Below are 7057 nucleotides of genomic sequence, written 5' to 3'. Positions count from 1 at the left end.
TTGTTCAGGTTCTTATCTCACTCACACACTCTTTTTGTGGTCTCTTAACTGGGGTCGCTATCTCGTCTCTGCCTTCATCTGATCTTCAAATCCCACCCTAGATGTATCCTCCCCAAGGTACGTCAGATCTGGCCAAGTACTTCTTGAATTGTTTCCATGATTCTGCGATGCCTTTGGAATAAGATCCAAGTATCCAACCCAGGATTCAGCGCCATCTTTGCTCTAACCCCATTTTCCTTTCTAACCTAATCCCTGGCTGTCCTGTGCCAGCCACACAGACATGCCCCACCCTATACACCTCAACCCTCACTCCTGCATTCCCCTCAGCCCAAATGCCTGCCCATATGTCCATGCCCAGCTCAATGCCCCTTCCTCCAAAAATCTTCCTTGGATTCTCCCAGTGCGAACCAATCTCAGTTTTTCCCCTGTCCTCCCCAGACTCAATGGTTACACTCCATCCTCATTACTCTAAATCCATCTTTGTTATGATGGACTTGGTTATGAATCTGTCTCCCCATGTGAAGGCCTAAGGCCAGGGATGTGTCTTGTCTTCTTCCTTTTTTCTTTTTTGAGATAGGGTCTCACTCTGTCACCCAGGCTGGAGTACAGTGGTGCAATCATGGCTCACTGCAGCCTCAACCTTCCGGGCTCAAGTGATCCTCCCACCTCAGCCTCCTGAGTAGCTGGGACCACAGATGTGCACCACCAAGCTTGGTTAATTTTTGTATTTTTTGTAGAAACAGGGTTTCGCTATGTTGCCCAGGCTAGTACAGAACTCCTGGCCTCAAGCGATCTGCCCACCTTAGCCTCCCAAAGTGTTAGGATTACAGGCATGAGCCACTGCATCCAACAGGACTGTGTCTTTTTCCCCCCGAACACCCCTTGGGCTCCACAATCATGCTCTGTCCATGGCAGAACTCAGCAGGAAGTAGACATCCTGCAAGAGACAGTACCTCCAATGTGGTTGTGCAGGCCCAATAAACTAGCCAACTGTCCCGGCCATCAAAAAATATTTAAAAGGCTATAACTTTATTATAGTTGCCAATATGTCCTATTAAATCATTGTGATCATAAGTGGGTTTCAAAATGACACAAATAGATTGAAAACAGGTTAAATTAAAAGTAAAATTCAGGATCTTAGTAACCTTAAGGTTACCAGTCGCAGCTCAGTCTATACCCCATCTTGTCTGGTGCTTCTTACTCAACCATGAACCCTTTTCCTGGCCTCTGCTGCCTCCTGAGGCAGGAACACAGCCCCAGAAATGTAATCTTAGTGGAAGTTAAAATATTGGTGACATATAGAAGAATGGTTGGGAGCAGACCACCTGGTTTTGAATCCTGGGTGTCGTGGGCAAGTTCCTTAACTTCTCCAAGCCTCAGTGTCTCCATCTCTAAACTGGGAGAATAATCGGATTGACCTGAAAGGCTGCTGGAAGGGCTAATTAAGATGAGTATGAAGAAGCCAGGCATGGTGGCTCACGCCTGTAACCCCAGCACTTTGGGAGGCTGAGGTGGGCAGATGGCTTGAGGTCAGGAGTTTGAGGCCAGTCTGGCCAACATGGCAAAACCCCATCTCTACTAAAGATACAACAATTAACCTGGCGTCGTGGTACACACCTGTAATTCCATTTATTGGGAGGCTGAGGCAGGAGAATCACTTGAACGCGGGAGGTGGAGCTTGCAATGAGCCAAGATCGTGCCACTGCACTCCAGCCTGGGCAACAGAGCAAGACCCCATCTCAAAAAAAAAATGAGTATGCAGAAAGTATGGGGCCATAAGAAGTGATAGTGATGCTGCACTGGACATTCTTGACACCCCAACCTAGCAAAGGAGAAACAGAGATGTGTTGTCTCTTGACTATGAGCGCTGGGAGCCAGCATCCTGTGGAGGGCACATTAGCACTCCTAATCCACGTACAAAACCCCTGAGCTCCTGTACCTTCTCCTCCACAGGACCAAAGAATCACGAGATTTAGGGCCAAATATCACCCCTAGGATACTTGCTCAGGGCAAAGAGAAAGCACTCCCTTGCAGTGGTGGCATCTGCTATGACCACTTGAACCAAGCCAGGCACCCAGCCTCACCCAGGGCGGACAGCCAGGCACACTGAGCTCCCAGCGTCTCCACCTAGGAAGCGTTCTTGCCAAAACTGCTGAAATGAAGCGCAGGCAACACTTTAGACCTCATTTCCAGACACAGAGGGGAGAGCGGGGCAGCTGACAGTAATTGGATAAATCCAGAAGGAAGAACAGTCTACCAGACAACTGACCTGATCTCTTTAAAAAGTCAGTGTCATAGGGAGAGAAAGGAAGGTGCTGGAAAGAACAGAGGAGCGTTTGAGATTAAATGAGCAAAGAAACATAACCCTCAATTAATCCTTAATTGGCTTAGTTTGTTTGTTTGTTTTTAAATTAAAAAAACATAAGAGACCTTTTGGAGACAAGGAAATTTGAATACAGGGTGGGTACGAGATGGTATTAGGGAATTATTGTTAATTGTGTTCAACTTGATGAGGATTTTGTAGTTATGTAGAAAGTCATCATTATTTTTCTGAATTTCCATGGGAAGAATTCAAGGGTAAAATATTAATGTCTACAACTTACTTTGAAGCGCCTTGAGGAGGAAAAAAAATTATATGTATATCTATATGCATGTATAAAGTCAATATGGCAAAGTGCTAGTAATGATGAGTCTGGGTACTGAATAGAGATATTCATTGCACTCATCTTATAATTTTTCCACTAGCTTGAAAACATTTCATAATAAATAGATATTAGGATCTGGGGGGCCGAGACCCCAGACCTTGGTCCGCTTGGTAACCCTCCAATCAGAATCTAAGAATGTCAAGTCTCCTCAGAGAGTCGCCTTGCTCCAAAAGAAAGGACTCTGCCACTGCCAGAGCTTCAGCTGCCTGGCATTTACAGTTTTAACTCAACTACATGTCCCTTTGTAGCAGTGGCTGTCCCTGACAACCCACAACTGCCCGAGGACAGACTCGCTCTAAGAGCTTGCACCTTTCAATGGGGACAATTACATCCTGAGCAATATTTTTAAACAGGAAGCTTAAGCGGCTGTAAATGGTCCAACCAGATCCCTCTTGCTTCCCAGAAAAGGAAGACAGAATATGGGCAGAAGGTATCAGGGCCAACCTTGATCTCTGCCTTTCCTCCATCTTCAGGACCTCAGCATTCCACCAGGAAGGGAGGCAGAGGAGGAGGAAGGGCAGTCACAGGTAAACAGTTGGACACAGAGCTGGGTATAGTTGCAGGCTTCAGTGGTGACTGATTAAAAAAATGGGGCTTCTGGGGCTCAAAAAGCTTTGAAGGCCCAGCCGCTTGGCAGCCACTCACTGTAATACCTGATCATAACCTGCAGCCAAGGCTGAATCAGCCCACTGATACGTCTTATTTGACCCTCCACAAAAAAAAAAAAAAAAAAAAAAAAAAAAAAAAAAACCTTTTGAGTTGAAATATAACATACAGACTAAAGTGCACGGATCAGTTGTACAAACTGAACACTGTGTCATCAGCCCCCAAAAACAACATGCCCAGCCCCCAACCCCCACTCCTGTGTCCCTCCCCGTCATTATTCCCAAGGGAATCATCTTCCTGACTTGTATCACTGAGGAGTAGTTTTGCCTGGTTCTGAACTTCCCATACATGGAATCAGGCTGGCTGTGCTCTTTTTGGGTCTGGCGTCTTCCCTCAGCATGCTGACTGGGAGATGCTTCTGCATTGCTGCAAATGGCTGTGGTGCACACATTCTCATTGCCATGTGATATTCCATGGTGTGGCTCTGCTATGATTAATTTGTCCATTCTCCTGTTAGTGGGCATTCCAATCTGCGGCTGTCATGAAACAGCACTGTGACAAATCTCCTAACTGGTGAGCATATGTGCACGTCTCTCACGGGCATCCACCTAGGAGCAGAATTGTTGAGTCATCAGAAACACACAGGTTCAGCTCCATGGTGCCTTGTAAATTTCGGAGTTGGTTGGTAACTTTTAGAATTTGAGACATTTAGGCAGGGTGTGGTAGCTCATGCCTGCAATCCCAGCACTTTGGGAGGTCAAGGCAGGCGGATCACTTGAACCCACGAGTTTGAGACCAGTCTGGCCAACATGGTGAAACCCCATCTCTACTAAAAATACAAAAAAAATTAGCCTGGCATGGTGGCGCAAACCTTTAGTTCCAGCTACTTGGGTGGCTGAGGTGGGAGGATTGCTTGAGCCTGGGGGGTGGAGTTTGCAGTGAGCCAAGATCATACCACTGTGCTCCAGCCTGGGTGACAGAGCAAACCCCTGTCTCGATTACCAGAAAACAAAAAAAAAAAAGAATTTGAGAGATTTAGCATAAAGATCAAGATAATACCTCTTCTTTCCAAATGGAAAAACATTGCAACACTAGATCCACATTCCACCTTCATGAGTTGGGGGTTTGGGCTCCCCATTTTGCCAAGCCCCAACCCAGCCTGCCTTGTGTCACTTCCCCAGCTCCTGGAGGCATCATGACTTTGGGACTCTCCGTGGTAAATGATCTGAGTGTGCTTTTACTTCAAGTCTATAATGAAAATTACTTAGTTTCCCCAGTGAGTCCATTCTGAATGATCCTGGGGGCCCGAGGACTGTGCTCATGTTACTCCAGTGCAGTCTGAGGCCTTGAGCAGGAATCAATTGCCCCTGATGTATGCCGGGCACAGTGGCTCACGCCTGTCATCCCAGCACTTTGGGAGGCTGAGGCCGGTGGATCACCTGAGGTCAGGAGTTTGAGACCAGCCTGGCCAACATGGCAAAACCCCATCTCTACTAAAAATACAAAAATTAGCCAGACATGGTGGCACACGCTTGTAATCCCAGCTACTTAGGAGGCTGAGACAGGAGAATCACTTGAACCTGGGAGGCAGAGGGTGCAGTGAGCCGAGATTTCGCCACTGCACTCCAGCCTAATTTCCCCTGATGTGGTGTAACAGAAGCTGAAACAGCTGAGGGCAGGTCAGGGCCCCCCCGCCCATCTGATGCTATCTACTCAGTACCTCCTCCACCTTCCTCCTGTTTATTCCAGTTCCTCTCTCAACCTCTAGCCGCACAGATGGCCCCTATTTACACTCTCATCACCTCCAGCCTGGCCTGATACATAATCTCTTTCTTCCAGGCTGTCTCCTTCTCAGGATGCCTTTTAATTTCACTTAAGCAACATAAAATGATACAGGGAGAGAAAAGGAAATTTCCCTGTCACCTCCTCTCCCAAGCCCCTCAGTTTCCCTCCCCGGAGGCAACCACCATTTCTAATTTCTTAACCATTTTTCAGAAATCAAATGACCTCACACACTACCCTTGTCTATTTTGACGCAGGCTGGTGCATACAGTGAGGTCTGTTCTGCAGCTTGCTCTGTGTGTCTTGCTGGGCCTTGACGGCGGTGTGTATAGATTCTCCTGATTCTTTTGAACAGCTGCAGTTTTCTCTTGCCTTTATGACCATCATTTATTTAGCCAGTCCCTTAATGAGGGATATTTTGGTCATTTCCAACCCACCACTATCACAAACAACACTGTAATGTTATATACGTCTTTGTACACATGAGCAAGTATAGCTGCAAAATAAATCCCTAGACCTGTGACTGCAGGTCAAAGGAGGTCTGCATCTCTTACTTTGATCAATCGCGCCAAATTGCCCTTTAAAAGGACTGCGCCCATTTACACTGCCTCCAGCAATATCTAAGCAGCTCAAATGAGCTCTTGAAAATGCCTATCTGATCACAATCCTCCTAATTGAAAGCCACCCGTCCCCATCTCTGACTGCACGGCAGAATTCCGAAGAGACATCAAAGCAACCCTATAAGTAAGGCCCCAACCCCTGAGGTTCTGACTGAGTTAAGATGTGGCGCAGTCATTGGAGATTTTTTTAAGCTCCCCAGGTGATTCTAGAATGTTCCAGGATAGCGAACCACAGCTATAAATTCACTACGGGTTCCCCATGCCTATTCCCACCACATAAAGTCCACGCTCCTCAGCAAAATAGAGAAGGCCCTTCATTTTCTGATGCCCACCTGCCTCTCTGCCCTTCTTCTTGGTACTTGCCACTTCATGTCCAACTCTCTGGTCCTGCTGAATGAATCCGTTTCAGCTTCCCAGAAGCACCGTGTTCTCCAGCCCATCTGCCTTGACTCAACCTGCCCCTTCTGCCAGTACCAGCTTCTCCACCTTGCTAGCTGCTGCTCACCCCTCAAGGTTTGACTAACCAGGGATTCTACCTTTAGGAGCCTCCGCTGACCTTCCTGGGGAGCAACAGTCACAGTGATGTACTAGGGGCCATAGGCACAGGCTTGCGAGAGCCGATCCTTAGCATCTCTTCCCAACTCCCTGTTCAATGATGCTGTTGTTGGCTCGACACTGGCCATGACAGGGGTACTTACGCCACAGCAACTGGCAACCACCACACATCAGGAGCTTTTTTCTTTCCCCCAGAAAGCCAGCTATTATCAATTAACATCACGCAGGTGTTACAAAGCTCCTCTGCATGCTCATGGCAGCCTGGGATTTCATCGACTTCAGCTCCTCTCATGCTGTTATCAGGAGACTTTCAGCCCCTGTAATAGATAGCAGTGAAGACTGTGAAAATAATAATGGCTAACACTTACTGAGTATATGTGTGTGCCAGACACTGAAATGAAGGCCTTACGTGCATGTGTTCATTTGCTCCTTACAACAACCCTGAGAGGCGAGGACTATCCTGACCTCTGCTGTCCTGAGGCACAGAGAGGAAAGGTGACTTGCCTGAGGTCACACAGCCAGTGAGCAACACAGCCATGACAATAGATGGTCAATGTATGTCCTGTGGAGGGAGGGATCCTAACTTCTGCAAGCAGGTGCTGGGTGGCCTGGCTAGATAGACAAGGCAGGGCCTTATCCTCAGCAAATTACAAATATCCTAACTTCTGCAAGCAGGAGCTGGGTGGCCTGGCTAGATAGACAAGGCAGGGCCTTATCCTCAGCAAATTACAAATATCCTAACTTCTGCAAGCAGGTGCTGGGTGGCCTGGCTAGATAGACAAGGCAGGG

Source organism: Gorilla gorilla, chromosome 18 (assembly GCF_029281585.2).
Source record: "Gorilla gorilla gorilla isolate KB3781 chromosome 18, NHGRI_mGorGor1-v2.1_pri, whole genome shotgun sequence".
NCBI classification, from domain to species: domain Eukaryota; kingdom Metazoa; phylum Chordata; class Mammalia; order Primates; family Hominidae; genus Gorilla; species Gorilla gorilla.
This window is presented reverse-complemented; position numbering follows the sequence as displayed.